General features: G+C 39.7%; 1 long non-coding RNA gene across 2 annotated transcripts in view; it reads left to right on the top strand.

Annotated features, from left to right (window-relative positions):
• Positions 1-4,866: 4,866 nt before the first annotated feature.
• The window catches only part of LOC140682252 (uncharacterized), a 42,795-nt gene continuing 29,992 nt past the window's right edge, over positions 4,867-17,669 (top strand). Inside the window, exon 1 of one of the 2 annotated variants that reach the window (XR_012053739.1) lies at positions 4,867-5,463. This is a non-coding gene — a long non-coding RNA (uncharacterized lncRNA). Of the gene's footprint in view, positions 5,464-13,778; positions 14,099-17,669 lie in introns of those variants that run through there. The other variant, XR_012053740.1, reaches the window with a different exon arrangement.

Below are 17,669 nucleotides of genomic sequence, written 5' to 3'. Positions count from 1 at the left end.
GGGGCAGCTGCTATTTGTGACAAAATTAAAAACCATGAGAAAAGCTGTGTCCTGAGTTTTCTGGGACTGGAGGCAAAGGGAACCCAGGAGCTTTTCCTGCCCTTCTCTGGAGACCTGACTGAGAGATGGCTTTGAGCTTTCTGTGCTCCTCCTGTAGGTGTGGGGCTTTCTTCTTGCTTGGTCTACGTGGAATTAAAGCACTGTCAGGGATCTCAGAGCTGTTTTGTCTGAAGCTGAACCATCCTTGTATTTGTCTCCCAAAGTGCTTTGTACAGAGCTGGTAGCTACTGACCATGAATACTTTTAAAAACCAGCTTCAACAAAAGCTGTGAACTCCAACCAGCCAATTATTAGAAGCCAAATGTTTGCATTTGCTGTACTGCATGGACTTTTCTATTGCCATTAGCTGATCAGAATGGAAAAAGGACAAAATGTGGATATTTAAAGACTATGTGAGAAAATTTATTTTTAATTTTTTTTCAGCATATCTATGGTACATATATATGTGGGCTGAACACCACCTCTTTTTCCCCACTCCAGAATTTTGGTTTCACACTGAATCCCTTCTGAATTGTCATGAAAGGGAGGCTCAGATCCTCTGCAGTGATGATGTGGCGGATTTGATTCACAGGCTAACAGACTTAAGGTGCTTCATGCACCACAGCTCAAGCAAAAAATCCTCAGGATGTTTATTGAGTGTTATTTACCAGACTCGGTTTATAACATTACTAAATCCATGTAATTCATTGGAATTTTTTTTTTGAGATTATGTGCTGTGGAAATACTAAGGTATTTCAGAAAGATTTCATTACTTCAGTACAATCTGTCCCTAACTCAGCTTTTACAGACTTTTATGTGGTAGCTACCTGTGGGTCTCAGATTCAGCCAAAGAAAGAAACTGAGACCCACAGTTACCTTACAGCACTTTAGTTCTTCAGAAAAGCTGATCCTGTTTTTGTAATCTTTCTTCTTTTTTTTTTTTTTCCCCAGATGATTTTTCACAAGCCAGAAGTTTCTCTAAAATCTCTTTCTTGACTCATAATTTCCTGGCAATTCTAAGCCGATTCTTTGTTTTCTCTTCCAAGAGTCTGGAATGCCATAATATTTCTCATTCAGCCTTTGAGGAAGAGTTGGTGGTTGTCGTGTAAAAGTTTCAGTGTCCAGTTCCAAAAATTCATAATAACTTTATTTAATATTTTTACACACCAGTGTTTCACCTAAAACAATCAATCCAGTGTTTTTGTAACAGTGATGGTATGGAGATTTTAGGGAAGTAAAGTGTGTGAGGATATATTGCCTCCCTTTCTACAACTGGCTTCTCTTAAAAGAAAAACAAAAGAAAAGAGTATTTCTTCACACAGTGCTGCCTTGTGCAGTTATCCCCCAGTAAATGGAAGAATATATTTTTAATAAAATGTTTTAGAAGAGTGCCAAGTCATTCCTGAAAGCCAACTACTGTCTGAAGCTCTCTTTTTCACCTGTTTGTTGCCCTCCTGAACTCTTTGGGATATTGAATAACTTCTTTTCTATTTTGTTTAATTCTGTTGAGTGGTGCCTAACATACTGGAAGTATTAACATCAGGACATGGGAATGAACCTGAAGCCCAGCATGTCCAAGACACCCATTTTAATGAGAAAGGACATGTCCTTAAAACCCTTTCTATCACTCACTGCTTCATACAATTATGGCCATCTCTGGCCTGTAACACACATCTTACTGTAAAACCTTAAATCTGCAGGCATTGGACTCAGTGACCACTAAATATCTTGATTAAATCAGGAAAACTGGCCTTGTTCACCATCAAATAAAACACAAAGTCCCAAATCCAAGATGTTTTACCATGTTATTTTGCCAGTAAAATGAAACTGTAAATTTTTCTCATGGATCAACACAATGGAAGAGGTGTTAATCTTTGCTGTAGAGGACATTTACAATATGGAAATGCTGCACAAGAATAGCTTTCAGCTTCTTTTTCCCTGGGCTTTGGCTTTGAAATACCAGATTACAAGATATTGAAAAGAACACTGTAACTTTAAAAAAATCCTCAAAGAAATGCACTGTCTTAAAACCTAACCCAATACCAAATGTTCTGCCTCTCACAATCTCTCCTTTACAAAAAAAAAAACCCTCTGGAAAAATCAAAAAGAAAATACTTTCTTCTATCCATTTCAGGCTACAAACTCCACAACCCTTTTGCTTTTTATTTTGGTTAGCAGCTTGGACTCCTTTACTGCATAACTAACCTGAACAAATATTGTGCCTTAGATCATTTCAAGGGAACAAATTCCAAAACAAGCAAAGAAACAATAGACAACAATTTTTTTTCCTCAAGGAAAAGAAGTAGGTAATTAATTATCCACCTAAGGAGGAGAGCTAATCATTTACGGGTGTTTTTTTGATTAACCACAGTACAATTTATATAGATTTTTAAGTCTGGAAGGAAAAAAGAAACCATACACAGTAGTTTTGAACTACCTTCAGCCCTACTGTGCTGTGTACATAGTGTAATAATATCCTTACCAAAACAAGGAATCGTTTATGTAGCCCCCTGCTGCATAGGAATCCTGTAAATACAGGAATTTTTACATAATGTACAAGTGTCACGCTTTGTAGAGGGTATTACATACTTTTGCTACCAGGAACGAAGCTTTGTGGTCAGTGAAAATATTAATCTATAGACCTGTTGCTGGTGTTGAGCAATATTGAATTTTAGAAATGCTGGTTGGAGTCCAGACCCTCTCCTATCTTCTGCAAAGCCAAGAAGGTCATGGCAGCACTTCCAAGCGTGTGGATTCTTTCTGACTCCTTCTGATGGTCCCCAGACATAAACACAGCAAATGCCTCTTGGTTTCATACTTCCTCTGAAAGGGAAGGGAAATAAAAGGTCCTGTTACAACCCAAAATCTGTTTAATTTTGGCTGTGGTGGGCAGTTTCTCTGGTAGCCCCGAGGCACAGCTCCTCCTCTGAAGGAGAAAGGAAAGGTGTCTTCCCTGGATACAGCTGCCTGCATACACTGCAGGTTTTGCACAGTCACCCAGCCTGGGACTGGAGATGCCAAGGTGTTCCTTGTGTGGGGTGGCTGTTTGTAAGTCTTTGTGGCACCTTTTACATTTTTGAGAGCTTTCCTGGGAAGCTCGAGTCTTGTTAAAAGCAACAAGGGAATAAAGAACTCTGTGAGGATAAATAGGAAGGTTTGAAAATCAGACTTGGTGACTGGCAAAGAACAAGTTCAGGACTTTAGCAACTCTCTCGGGTCTGCAGTTCTGGTGTCATTTTTGAGCATGTACTGACTGTGGCTGAGAAACAAGAGTAGCGCTCTCTGTTAATCTGTCGTATTGTCCCTTAAAAGTCTAACTAGAAACCAGAGATTTACAAGGACAAGGTATGGTCATCTTTAAGGGAATATACCTAAGAACCAATGGCCTGAGGAGCAGGATTGGATACAGTTTTTTGGGGATGTTTCATGCACCCCAGTGATGCCTCAGGTTTTAGCTTTTATATTTTTCAGATTCTGTGCTGTTTTAGTGTGCAGTTCTGAGCTTCATATTAGGGGATGGTGAGCTTTCTTCACAGAGTAGGGAGACAAAACAATTCCTTCTCCAGCTGGGGACCAAGGACAAGTCTCAGGCCCAGGAGCACAAACAATGTGGGCTGGAGAGAGAAAAACAAGCAGGATGGGACTGCCTGGGCTAAAGCTGGAATGGGACAATGAACTCCAAGGTGCCAATGGAGCAGAATTGATCACAGTGAGAGACCTCATGAGCGCTCGTGCATTTTGGGACCATTTTGGTTCATCTTGGGTGCAGCCCTGGCTGGGCTCTGGTGCTGCCCAAGGTGGATCCATGGAGGAGATCCTTTTAATAAATCCCTGCTTTATTCTTTAACTCCATCCATCCTCTGTTCTAGGGCAGCCCTCACAAGGCATCACCAGGTCATCCCACTGGAAAAGGTACCAGGCATGAGGTCCCCATAACACACCAAAGCACTTGCAGCCACATTCCCTTGGATGCATGCAAGCAGTCCTGCATTCCTTTTACTCCCAGTGTGAGCTCTCCAGACACAGGCTGTCCCAGGGGGCACTTAGCTGAGCTGGTGTGCTTCTGTGCAGCCCAAAATGTTCATCAGCTGGTACACATGACTGCACTAATGTCCTTGCCCTAATTTGGCAGGCTGGCTCGCCTCCAGCAGGTGCAGACAGTCAGTGTGGCAGACATGAATGTCTCACAGCAACAGGGCAGATCAGCCCACAGAAGAGGGAACTGGAAATCCTGTTCAGTTCGTGAACAGTAGGGTGGCACAAATGTGTGAAAATCCTGTTGCTCATTCAGCTTTCTTGCCATGAATCTCAACACCTCATTTTGGTCTTCCTATTCCTGCTTTTGTTGCCTCCATTTCTCACCTGGATGCCTTCATTATTTTTACTGAGCAGCTGTTTCTCTTTATCCTTTACTGGACTATTTTGACTGACACTTAAATGAAAGCAGCTCTGCTGTTGCAGCTGAAGAACAGAACATTGCTGTTCCCAAGGGAATGTTCTCATCCCATGAGTGCAACAAGATGCTTCTGAGTAAAACCTCCAAATAAGTGATGTCTTTTTAATTTGACACAACTTCACATTATGCTCTCCTATCTAACATCTTGCCTCATGCCACTCTTCTCTCTTCCTCTCTCCAATGATCTACCACTTGTGAATTTTTGTCATTTACAGTATTCCTCATCCTGACAGTAGGAATGAGATCACATGAAGCAGGAACACACCAGATAGACCTTTGAGTGTCAAAGTGGTTTTTTTCCTTTTTTTTTTTTTTCTTCTTCCTGGTGGTTCTTCCTTTAGATGTCTGTTTCTAGGACTACACAAGGACAAACTTGATCCAAGGCACTCACAGAAACTCTGCCGTGTTTTCCTAATACTTCCAACTTTGACTCTGCATCTTTAATGTTTTTAACATCAGTTCTGCACGTGATGCACATCCTGCTGCCTGAGTAGCTGTCACACACTGGTTCCTGGCCAGTGATTGAATGAGCCACTTTTTTTTTAATGTTCTGACTGCCTTTAAGCTCCCACTCCTTCCCCATCTCCCCAGGTGCTGCTCCCAGCAGATGAGGTTAATTGTGAGCAGCAATTCACATCTTGTCAAAATCAGAGGGTGGCTTTATGACAGAAAAGTAAAAACGTGAAGTGGCTCAGCTTTTGTTACTTGTGGAGCCAGCCTGAAAGCCCAAGTATGCTCTGGGTAGCACTCCAGCAGGCAGCTGGCTCAGACTGAGGAGCACCAGTCACCCTCCCAGAACTGTGGATTCGCCCTCCCAGATGGCACTGATCACCACCACAGGCTTTCACACCTTGTATTTTCTGTGCTTTTTCACTTGACAGTTATCCTGACTCAGCCTGCACCCCCTGTTGGTGTTTTCTCTCCTACTCAAATCTGGAAGTACTTGTTGAGAGACCAGGGAAGAGAAGGTAAGGAGAATATTTTATCTGTCCACTGTCACTGAATCCCCCATTCCCTTCATTAGTGTGCCCTTAGCTTCCTTCTTCAGCCTTTGATTTTGGCAAGCACATTCCCTAGGGGTTTCTCAAGAAAGCTCAGGGCTTTTGGAGCTACTTTCAACTAGGGAAGTCTCAATATTTTAATTCTCAGGATCTTTTCAACTGCTTTCTTTTTTTTATAATTCCTTTAACCTACTTCTGTATGTCTGTACACAAAAGAATTGCTATGCTATCTCACAGCAGCATTCTGAATAGATGTAAAAGGATTTCAGAGCCTCAGCCATAAATATCATGGAAGTGTTTACATTGCAAGCATGTTCTTATAGCACACCTATTGCAGAACAGCAATCCAAACTTTGCCTCTGTGGAAAAACTGCTTGATGCCTTCCAGAAGGAATCTGTTGGAAGCTAATTTCAATGTATGTATTCAAACAACATGAAATAGAAGATGTTTTTAAAACAAAACGTGGGTTTGGTGTTGTTTTTAAAGATGTGGTATATAGATTTCATGTATGCACTTGCTGAAACACACATTGTGCTTGTCTTCCTGTTTACTCACACAGAGCTCAGCCTGATAATCTGTTATTCCATTTAATGCCTTTATCCTTTCCATATGCCAGAATGGTCTCATTATTGTATATATGGACACCTGTTCCAAATTATTTCTAATGGCCTTAATTAGGCCTATTTCAAATTTTAGTTATTATTTTGCAGCCTTTTTTTTAGAATCAGATTCTGGGCACAAATTTGTCAGAAGTTTCAGGGATTGCAAACAAAGTTCCATGCACTAACAACTGCTGTGGCAGCTGTAAACAATATGCACTACTCCCATAACATTCTTCAAGTTGCAATAAATTTGTTTCTCTGCCTGCCTTAGTGATTTAAGTGCTCAAAGTTAAAATTTTAATGCAACCACCTCTTCTTAAATCATAGTTATAAATTGGTGTAATAACTACCTTCTTAATGGTCAAAGAGTGCAGCCAAAACCAACAAATCTGTTCACTAACAGGAAACATGTACACATCAATATAAATGGTTAAAACACATTATCAGCTATTTTCTTAAGTAGTTAGTTGGGTTTTTTTTAGTTCCTTTAAAAACACCAGGCAGAAAAATCATCCTGTCTACTTTTCATGGGTACTCATGTGCATGACAGGGGGAACATCTTCAAAAAGCTGTGAAATCCATAAATGCTGACAGAAAAGAGGAGTATTTTAGCATTGGTCATTCATTTAGTCAGCCTGACCCTTGTTGTTGAGCACAGCTTCCTTCTTAGAGCTGAGAGCAAATTTGGAATGGAAATCATGGAGGTCTTGTTCTGCTTATCCCTTGAGCTGAAAGGAAAGCTGTAAAGTATTGAAAGTATTGCCTCTCTTGTCATGGATCTGCTGTTCCCTGCCCAGCAGTTGCTGCACAGATTGCAGAAACTCAGCTTTCAGCCCTTCAAAGGTTGGAGAGCTGCTGTGCCAGTAAGTGACAGGACAACACCAGCAGGACTTTATGGTCCTTCCATCCCTCTTTATGTTCCTCTGGTTCCCTGTGTCCATTCCTGTTGGTGAGGGAGAAGGAGAGGCTTGGATCACAGGGCCCTTACTTCAGGAATCAGGAATGTGGCTTTCAAAGTTCAGCCAAGTATGAGCTACCAAGATACAACACCCTTTTAAACTGTAAACCTTCAGCCCAGCAGCACCTTATTCCACATCAGTGCTCAACACAACACAGACCTGCTCAATCCTGAGGCAGAGTCAGTAGCACAGAGCTACTGAGTCTTTGTCACAGTGAAAGAGCCAGAAGTATTTTTATTTGTACCCCCTACTAACCCCCCACCATTTTAGTAAATGCTTTTTCTTGTTTACACTAGTCCATAACTTTCCTCAGCTAAGTGACAGAGTGCTTCAATGTTTCTCTTAAGCTCACTGACCAGGAGGAATTCTTGGGAGTGAAGATGACCATGGGGTCATCATGGGTGACCATGGCAACCTTCATGGTTTGAAGGTCCCTAGTTTGTTACTTTCTCTTGATTTATCACTATTGAGCACTCAATAATAGATTGCAGATATTTCAAATCCAAATGACTACTTGGTAAGCAAATTATTCTACTGGACTCCGAGTTCATTTCACCAAGATATGGTTGCCAAATTCTGGGAGTGAAACTTGCAACCAAGAATTTTTTTTTGTTTTTTGTTTTTTTTTTTAAGGATGTGGAGTTGCAGTAACTTTTCAAAACACTGCAGAAAAGTTACTATGGAGAAATTTGCTTGGGAGTTAAAACACCCTGTGGTTATATACATTTGCTGTAAGACATGGTCAGCATCAGCTTGGGGGCAGCAGTAATCACTAGTGGAATGCTGAGTTGTTTTTTTGCTTAGCCTTCTGGTTTTTAATACATTTAAAAAGAATACATGGTGCTTTTAAGTAAAGAGCAGTTTCTCTGCAGCATTTGTCACATTTTGCATATATTTATCCTAGTTAAACAGCCTTTTGTTCAGAGCCTGTGGTGATTTAAACCTCTGTATTCCAGGACTTGTGCATCTTTCTTACTATCTGATACCAATTGTGCACAGTGTGCCTTTAGTTTATAAATTAAGAATACCTTTCCATTTTTATGTGATATCTGTCACTTTGGGTTTTTGAGCTTTAAAGAATATATTTTACACGTAGGATTTTTATAACCATGGTATTTTTAACCTTAGATTACAGAGAATTCTTAAAAACAAACATATCCTCTGTGCATTACCGCTAAAATGCCTAGATGACAACTACTGCCAGTAAACTATTCCATCTTTAACAAAGGTTTTACCTAATGCTGACAGCAATTACAGTGCTGCTGTTAGGTATTTGCCAGGACTTGGAAATCTCAAATTTCAGCTATGCTGTCACTGGAGATATTTAATTTCAGCTTCTTTTGTTGTTGTTGTTTCACTTAGGGTGATGTAGCTGACCAGGTTACCTTTTTCATGGTAATTTGATTAAGTAAATATGAGATCAAAGCATTTTGCTGCCGTCTCAAGATGTTGGTAAATTACAGCAGAAGAGCGGTGTGGAACAGATGGGAATTCTCACTTTTTTGGCAGGTGAGCGATTTCTCTGCAAGTGGAATCCTTCCAGCTCAGCTTTGTGGCACTGCAGCATAATAGAGTGTAAAGGGCAGAGTATGGATAACTGCCAGCCTAGTTTTCCTGGGAAAACAATGAGAAGGAATTACCAGCTCATGCTCCAGAAAATAAAGCGATCTGCTAGAGAGGGAAGGACATCAGAAAAAAATATGTGAAGGTGTCAGAGTCACTGAGAAACAATGTGATGCACTATTTCCAGTAAGATTTTCACTGAGAGATATTTAATTATGCTATGTTGAATTATCAGCTTGCTAAATTCAACAACAATTTATTGTTTCCAGATAAAAATGTTACACAGAAAATCCATCCTGTTGGGAGAAGAAAAAAATAAGGTTTCTTGTAAATTTATTGGTTTTATGAACAGTATTTTCATTTTAAGTTCTCTCTGGTTTTATTTTAAATTTTATGGAGTAACAACAAATCTCCGTGTGGGTTTGTTTCCCACAAGTCTTGTTACAAATGTGATTAAACGCAGGGGCACTGCAGTTCAGTTCCCACCTGTTAAAGTTTAATCTTTAGCCACTTAGTTGTTCTGTGACACGCTTTGGACTACTAATGCCATAAAGCCACATAGCATCTCTTAAAATTAATTTGTAACAAGCTAATAGAATACATCTGAAATACCAGGTAGGAGCTGTTAATGTGACTGATGACTGCCTCGGGCTCAGCTCAGTGGAAGGCCTGAAGAGCTTGTGGTTAGACCTAGCTGGTTTGCAGGATGCTCTTGGGAATTGAGAGCTTCAGATAAGGCTGTTTTCTATGGCATTTCTTATTAAAAAAAACCAAAACTCAACAAATCTGTTAACAGCTTGTGATACAAAAGACCAGTGGGGTCCAACAAGAGAGGAATTGCAGTTCGGAAGAAAGCTGCTAGATCAGGATACATGACAAAGGGCCCTGGATAGGTATTCAAAGTGAATTCCTGTGAAGATTATGGTAGTAATTATTTGATTCTGATAATCAGAATCTTACAATTATTCATTTTTTAAAAATCAAGTCATTTATGATGGCACCAGCATAACAGCAGCAAAGATATTGAGTACAAGGTATTGGACAGTATTAACTCCAGTGAGCTGATGTGTGGTGAACTGAATTCTTAGAGATCCTACGCAACATGCACCACTTAAAAATGTACATCTTTTTCTCGTGCTGAAAATGCTATTTATTTTGGGACTTGACAATATAATTTAATGTTCTCTTTTTAAAGCCTGGAGATATTGGGATGGGAGTTCTGCCTTGCAGAGTGCTCCAAATGAAAGCAAATTTTAGGGATTTTTTTCCTATTTAGAAGGATATAACACAGAGACTTATTTCAATGGGACTATATAGATATTTTCTCCCAAAGTATCAAGTCTTGGGACTGCATGACATGATGGAGCTCCTGCATGGCACTGATGCCACCATGGAGCAGATACCATGTCTAGGAATGCTTGCTTTAGTTGCATTTCCAAAACTTGGTCCAGAATAACTGCAAATGTACACACATATGTGCCAAACCTACAGGAGACTGAAAGAATGCCCTAGCAGCCTGACTGCTTTTGCAGCAGGGTTATTTCGTGGCTTTATTTTTTGTTTTTGGCTGGTTGCTCTTAATAATTTTTGTTCTGCCAACTACTCCAAGATAATGCTCCTATCAAAATCATAGCATTTGAGTGTTTTTGAATTTAGCAAGAGCCTGGTTCCCAAAGAGGTACCACTGGGAGTTATTTGGTGGTGCCTGCAGTAGGGTGAACAGCTTCCTTTAAAGATGTGTCCAAATATTCAAGCCCCCTTGGGAATGAAGGAACACACATTGCTGGGGACAAATATAGAACATCTTATCAGAACTCTGAATCACACTCTGGCCCCAAAGGAGCAGAGAAAGACTAATGGTCTAACTCCAAGAGGGAGATTTTTTGGGTAAGGGCTGTACTCAAACGGGTTCTCTGTAGCTGGAGGTTTCTTGTAAATAGAATTGAGAGGTGCTGTTGCCTAACACCCGTGAAACTGGACAGGAATGTTGTTTAGTGGGACATGTTCCTCTCTTCTTTGGTTTGTTTTCTGCAGTAAAGCTTGATTGCTCAATTAGAGTCCATCTTGTGCAGTTACAAGACATAAACAGGGATGTGAAAAGCGAGGCACAAGGGCACAACACGTGAAAGGGCACACTCTAAAATTCAGACACAAAAGGGACAGTGAGAAGATGCACCCCAAGATGCCAGTGCAGAGCTGTACTTGCTGGGGAAGACAGAAGTAAATTCTACAGTGAGTCTGGTACAGCAGCCAGCCAGGTCAGCTGAGCGTGCATTGCCAATTCCAGTTACCATCCATGGGATAGAAAATTATTATTGTTACTAAACAGCTTAAATAAATCGAAAGCAAGGTGGCAACAATGCCACGAAATAGTCCAGGCAGTAATTCTGATACACTCCACCACTTTTATGAGCCTTGTGCATATTAAGCAGTCCAAACCAAACACAGATAATTACACAGTAAAAGCATTCAGCATAAGGAATGGCTGCTGATCCCATCTGAGCTGCCTGGTGCAGATTCAGGACACCAGCATCCTGATGTCAAAAGTGGCTAATCTCTGAGCAGGACATTGCTGGATAAGAAACCACATAATATGTGACCTAGAAACAACCATGTTTTTCCACCCAGCCTTGGAAAACATAAAAGCAGAGCTCTTAAGGCAAAGGATAGCAACTAGTGCTTCCAGAAGAAATGAGGAATATTAAAATTGACTTTTTTATGCTTCGGCACAGTTTGAGAAAGGATCTCGCTGTGCTCTTTTTGCTGTTTTATGGGGTTTTTGGAGTTTTGGTTTGTGGTTGGTTTTTTTTTTTTTGAAGACACACCCCAAGACTGTTATTAGTGGAAATACAGGGCTCAGTTTCTAAGAGAAGCAGAGACCCTGCTAAACACTCAATAAACTGGAGTCTTGTGCTGTTGTCTGCTGCCACACTTTACTATTTGCAGAGTCATGGCGAAATTTTGAGAAATACAAATTATATTACTGACAGATGGAATTGTTTCTGTTTAAGGACAGATGCTTTTTATACAGATTTCATTTAAAACCATGGAGTTTTTGAATGCTTGTTTATGGAAATTCAGAACAGCAAATTACCACTTTCCTCATTAAAATGTGTTTTTCTCAGGCGAATCTATCTTTCAAGAACCTCATACATTTATGCAACATTCCGTGTAGCTAAATTAATTACATAGCCAGCATTTTTATGATATTCAAATACCATTTGGGGAAAAGAAACACTTCCTGAAATAACTACAGAACTCCTGGGACATACTTTTCTTACAGATGCGTGAGTCTCCCCATCCCTTCTAATAACAAAGGTATCACAGCAAAACTATTAATGAAGATACATTTTTTTTTTTGTATTTACTATAATAGGACAGCAGCAAGGTGTGAAAGAAACTCACTCCATCATCGAGATATGAGCAGTGGGATGATAAATAAAATAACAATATGGATTTGTCATAGTTGTTATCTGGGTTTCATCTCCCAAGACATTCCCTGTGCCACAAGTCAGGTGCCTTGGAGCTTGGTGTCCAGCATCTAAGTGGAATTCTGGTGGATGTCAGCTCTCAGTACCACAGCAGGAGGTAGCCAGATGCAAATGCCAACTTTGAAGGTGCTGTGCTGCATCATAAAGGAAAATTAAGTGAAGAAAACATTTCAGATAAACTGGAAAAAAAAAAAAAAAAAAAAAGCAATTTTAAAAAAAGAATTTTCCTTTTAGTTTTCCTAAAATTTTAATTTTTATTTATTTTTTAAATATTACTTTCACTGCAGAGCAATGTTCAGTTTTGGGGATACAACATTTTTTTCTTTATGGGGCTACTCAGCAAAGCATTTCTGTCTGGCTCTAAAAATGCTATTTATCTAAAAAATGCAATTTTGTCTCTGGTACATGAGAAATCCAGTAACATAGGTAGCACAGTTATTTGCTACCATCCCTGCAGCAGAAGAAAGATGCTTTTATGAATTTTAGCTGACATGAACTTCACATGTGAGAAGCCCAAGATCAGACTGGAAAACTGCTGGGAAATTTCATTAAAATGGGAAGGATAGTAGATGTTCTACTATCTTTCTTGATTTTGTATGATAAATGTGGGTTTATGTTGTTGGCATTTTTTTTTTTTATATATATAAGCTTTGCCTGGCAAAGCTTAATGTCAGTGAGATCAGCCACCTCTGCCTTTCAGGAAAAAAAAAAAACAAACCCAAACACATACCACTCTCCAGATCTAGCTAGGAGGACCCAATCAATGCTTAATATTTATTTAAAATTTAACTTTCCACCATGAGGCAAGCAAAAAATCAAGACAGCTGTGCCATGAAAAACAGCTCAGTTGTGAAGCCCAAGTACACCTCTGCTGTAGGCTGTAACTCATTTTCCTGTGGCTGCCAAAGGTTTCAGCAGAACACGTGGCTGAAGCCCAGTTTTAAGATGCATCATCAGGGTAATTTGCAATGTGCATGTAGTGTTTACCAGAACACAAATATATAAAAGATAAAGCATGCATACAAAAGATAAAACTCAAAGACAGTTAGTTCAGCTGGGCTGCCTTGAAGTTAAACATTTGCCAAGAGATATATGGTAAGGTCAGTAATTTCAGACCACAGTAAATGAAAATTGGATTTATAGGTTTAAAATTGCCATCTCTCATCCCACTGTGTTGGTTTTTATGGGTGTAAGGAGCAGAAGCTGATGCAGCCCCAGCAGTAAATTGGTAAAGATGAAAAAACACAGGCGGCATGTAAGGGAATTACAGAAATTGCCAGGGAGGAAGGTGAGATAGGTGATGGATAATCATTTGATGTGTGTTCTGAGGAAGAGTGGTTTTGCTTTCTCTTTCCCCCTTTCCCTCCCAACTCTCTGCTGCCTCATTCTTTTTAGAAAGATGGCAGAGGACATACTGAATTTTTAAAAATAAATGTTGACCACCAAGCCATGGTTAGAACAAGACAGAGAAAGGTGGCCTTAGCTGCACAGTGAACCTTTGGCCTTGATTATTAATTGTTTATATTTATTATTGTTATAATTTATCATTAATAGTTGAAATTATACATTAATAGAAAATAATATTTATTTATAAAAAGTATGTTAAAATGATATAATAATTATAATAAAATAAACATAATATAATAATATAATAGAAGGCCTTGCAACATTATTTGCAAAAAAATAATAATTAATTATTAATTGTTATTAGTCTGGCTCCACAGGTGAGCACCATCTGCTAACAGCAGAAACATGGAAACCTGATAATTTGATCAGCTGCCATTACTTTCTCCCTTTAGAAAAATCAGCTTTTCTTCAAGGAAAGTGGGGCCAGCTGCTGCTCGTGAAGTGTTTGCAGGATGCACCCAGTGAACTCTGGGGCCATTTTACTTCCCTGTTGTTCAAGCTCCTGGGCAAGCTCCAGTGGAGTTACTTGCACTTCCCGGACCAGATAATCTGTGTAGCAGCCCAGGTGCCATGCAGATGGTGAGTTTGATCTTTTAATGTGAGCTTTTATAACCCTGATGGTGTTTTTAGAGCTGTTGTCTTACCTCTGGTCTCAAGAGGATGTTATTTTATCTCTTCTTTAGGATTGGCAAAAGTGTAAAGTCAATGTGAAGTGCTTTCATTCTTGTGCCTTGTAAGAGAGATTCTAGAGAACAGTTCTCTAGAGGACTTTGGTACTTTTAGCTCTTATTCCTTGTGTGTAGTCTACTCAGGTTCTTTATAGGGGATATATTTTATTTTCTTTTGCATTTACATATTGATCCATCAAGGCCATTAAGAATGTTTTTAATTCCAGAGCGATTGAGGTACTTTTTATCACAGTTGAATACTGTGTCTTTTGTTTGAGAATCTGACTGATGTAGCCCTTTCTGCTTGGGAATATTAAATAAATTTGGAAGCAGATAAATTGTTATTAGCTGAAGTTTTTTTCTCATTATTGTCATTAGATTTGCTAACTTTGAGGTTTTCAGCAAAGTCTGAGATATTGGTCTTGCTCTTAAGGCTCTTAGATAATGTGATAATTGACTAATCTTTTTTATGCTAGTTTTATTTAGAAACACCAAAGTTGAAATTTCTTAAATTTGAGAGGTCCTTTGAGTATCTATGGACTTTGGAAAATTTTTTCTGGTCTCATGGACCTGTTTTCACTTAAGATACTATCAGCATATTTGAGGGGGGGTATTTTCTGCTGTCTGTTTACAGGACTATCAAATGCATCCAGAGCACACCATAAATGCTTTAAAGTATTCTATTAAACATAAGTAAGATAATGAAATAATTGTAAATTAAAATGTGCAAAACAAATTATGCTTCTCAGTGCAACTGGAACCATGCTTAACATTCAGCTATGCAGTAATCTTTTCCCCATTATGGAGAATAATCAATATATACAACACAAATTCTAGAATCACTGAATTTAGTAATATAAGATGAGGGATCTCATGAGTAGCCCTTTCTTTCCAAAGAACAGCTCTATGTCACTTTTGACAGTCTTTGCTTTATAAAGAACAAATTGGAAAAATCTGTGTGGAAGAAAGTGTCTTTGAAGTGCACAGCTCCAGTTTACTTTTTTTTTTCTTTTTGTTTTCAAGCTCAAAAACAAAATTCTAAATCATGCCATAATTTCCTTTTCTGTTGTATAGAAAAAAGAGAATTAATGGTTCTGAACTCTTTTGCTGTTAATTAAAGGAAGCAGAAAGATATGGACTGAGGCAGAATCCCCAGAAGTTCTGAGCTGACCTATATGTCTGTTTACAAGCTTCTAGTTGGTCTCCACCTATGAAACAGGATGCCAAAGAACCCTAAAAGCAACCATCACCCTCAGGCTGTGCAGATGATTGGATCAGGCTCTGACCTACACAGAACTGTAAATATAAAGCCTGGTAAATAGAAAGGCCTGCAACTGGATCCAGGAAAAAAGCTGCATGCAAAGTTCAGTGGGACTTAATTGTCAGCTTTGATCATGGGGTAGAGGCTACATTATTTTTCTTCATGTCTTACGTAAGTGCACTTTGAGAAACCTCACTGCCTGTGTTCTGGAGGTGAGCAGGGTCTATTTTACTCTGCAGCTGGAGTAGAATTATTTCAGGAGGATCTCTGTTCTGGTTTTTGGTTTAGCTCAAAAGGACACAGACTCAAGCCAAGGGCATTTCTCTGTATGTCTGCAACACAGCAACTTCTGAACATCACACCCAAATGCTTTGAAACTTGAGGGGAAGTTTTAGGTTTTGATAACCAAGACCTTGATTTCATAGAGAAGTAATAGAAGAAAAGGGAGACAAGTGCAGCTGCTTCTTTCTCTCTAATACAGCCACAGCTGGAGAGCTTTTGGATCAGAGACCTGGTTAAGATTGCTGTACAACAGGGTAGAAATGCTACCTCCTCCTTACAGCTGTTCAGGATGGTGTTATTCTGGTGGACTGCCTCCCATTGGTGTTAGGAAATGGAGGGGAAAATGGGAGATGTGAGAAAGGGTGGAGGAGAAGTTTGTGTAGTGAGAATATTCTGGGAAAGAAAGACAACAGCTCAAACATCAGCAGGGACAGGAACAGCAAACAGGAGTGTGCACAGCCAAGGAAAGAGGCCACTATTACTGGGGACAGGTGGGCTCCAAAAAATGAAAAATTCTGTCCCCTGTGGACCAAAAAAAAAGTGGAGCTTGAGCTGCCAGGACAGAAGGAACACTGGGGCAAAGAGCTGCAGGATGCTGCTGTTCCAGAGACCAGGAGGTGTTGCCTGGGGGACTCTGCTGTGGGGTGGGACAGTGCAAGTGAACGGGGAGAAATTTTGCATTAAATGGGAGAGTCAAAGAGACAAAGATGTGGAAGACACAGCACCTCTGGGAAGGGGGAAGGAGGCTTTATAATAAAAGTTGGTTTGGACAGATGGGGAGTGTGGAGGAGAGGTTTGGGAGGAAGGCAAGAAACCTCTCTGGCATGCTGCAAGCTCAGCCTACAGAAGCTACAGAGTGTGTGACCCTCTTGTTAACTTCATTTCACAATGTTCCCTGCATGCTTTGTGTGGCTTCCAAGCAATGCATGACATCAGAAATCTTAATAAAAGCCACCTGCTCAGTACATTTTATGTTCAACTCTGTTAAATTTTCCTAGTTCAAAATATCCAGTGCTATCTGGAACAGGAGTATAGTTACTTTTCTCTAAATTTTCTGAGCTTTTTTAAATGAGTATCTTCCTTAAGGAGTAAAAATGTGCATTTATATGCTTTAGCTCCCCATTTTGGAAAATCACCTTTCAGCTGTTTAAGTTTGGAGGCTGATAAAAACATCTGTCAAAATTAACTTCTGGTCCTCCTCTTGAACCTAGTCTACTTCTATCCATGTTCATGGCCCGTGTTTCAGGAATGAAGAGCTGACTGCTGTGCACTAGGGAAGTGTAGGGTGTAAATGGACCCAGTTCTAGTGGGAGCTGTGCTCAATGCGCCCCAGGAGAGCTCTTTAAGCTTCAGGTTGCCTGGAGTCTTTCAAGTCAGACAAGAAGCAATGTTTATACATCCCTCAGCACAAGGAAAAAGCTGATGTGGGCCAGAGATAATTAATATCAGCAGTTAAGCTAGCTGTTCATTAAAAAAAAAAAAAGTATCATTAGAAATAGTTGCTTAGCTTTCCACTTTTGTGATCCAAAATTTCCTGTCTGTTAAATATTAGATTAGTGTATCTCAAGACAAAACAAAAGAAGAAGCACTCTTCTTCTCAGGGCTAGTTTGCAAAGTTTATTCCAGACGTTGTTTAGCTGGGACAGAGGTTCACAACAGTCTCAGTACCAAAGAAATAGGTGTAGTGGCTTCTCTCTTTTTGAGGAGTTTGAACTTTCATCATAGAGTCACAGCCAGAAGTCAGCTCCTTCCTGTGGCTCCCTTGCTTTCCAATTAATCTGTCATTGGTGACACTGAAGAACCCTTCCCTGGAGGTAGATTTTTTTGTTTTGAATGAACATAGACATTTGCAGGAGATTTTGAACCTCTTTTTGCTCTGTCAAAAAAAAGCCAGGCACAAGGGCAGCTTCTGAAAACTTATTTTAGGACAAGGAAAGGG

Source organism: Taeniopygia guttata, chromosome 1A, assembly GCF_048771995.1.
Source record: "Taeniopygia guttata chromosome 1A, bTaeGut7.mat, whole genome shotgun sequence".
Lineage (NCBI taxonomy): Eukaryota > Metazoa > Chordata > Aves > Passeriformes > Estrildidae > Taeniopygia > Taeniopygia guttata.
Note: the sequence above shows the minus strand (reverse complement) of the source record. Positions and strands in the feature narration are given on the sequence as shown.